This window comes from Octopus bimaculoides, chromosome 10, assembly GCF_001194135.2.
Source record: "Octopus bimaculoides isolate UCB-OBI-ISO-001 chromosome 10, ASM119413v2, whole genome shotgun sequence".
In the NCBI taxonomy this organism is placed as follows: Eukaryota; Metazoa; Mollusca; class Cephalopoda; order Octopoda; family Octopodidae; genus Octopus; species Octopus bimaculoides.
In genome coordinates, this window is record NC_068990.1 from 70,063,004 (window position 1) to 70,063,273 (window position 270).

The 270-nt window shown below is 30.7% G+C and overlaps 1 protein-coding gene across 1 annotated transcript in view; it reads left to right on the top strand.

The window, feature by feature from the left end:
- LOC106882365 (epidermal growth factor receptor) overlaps window positions 1-270 on the top strand; it is a 205,829-nt gene that overhangs the window by 153,723 nt on the left and 51,836 nt on the right. The window lies entirely within an intron of this gene.

Genomic DNA, 270 nt, shown 5'->3' on the forward strand with positions numbered 1-270 from the left:
ATCTTGCGCAATAATATGATCACATTTATATCTACAACATATATATATATTCATGAACATACTTTCTGAATATACATAGCTGTCTAGTTAAGAATTTTGCTCCTGAACTATATGGTTTTAGGTTCAGTCCCAGTACACAGCATCTTGTTCAAATGGCTTTTACTATATCTTCAAGCTAGCCAAAATATTGTGAGTGAATTTGGTAGTTGGAAATTAACATGAAGCTTGTCAGATGTGTGTGTGTGTGTGTATGTATATATATATATATAT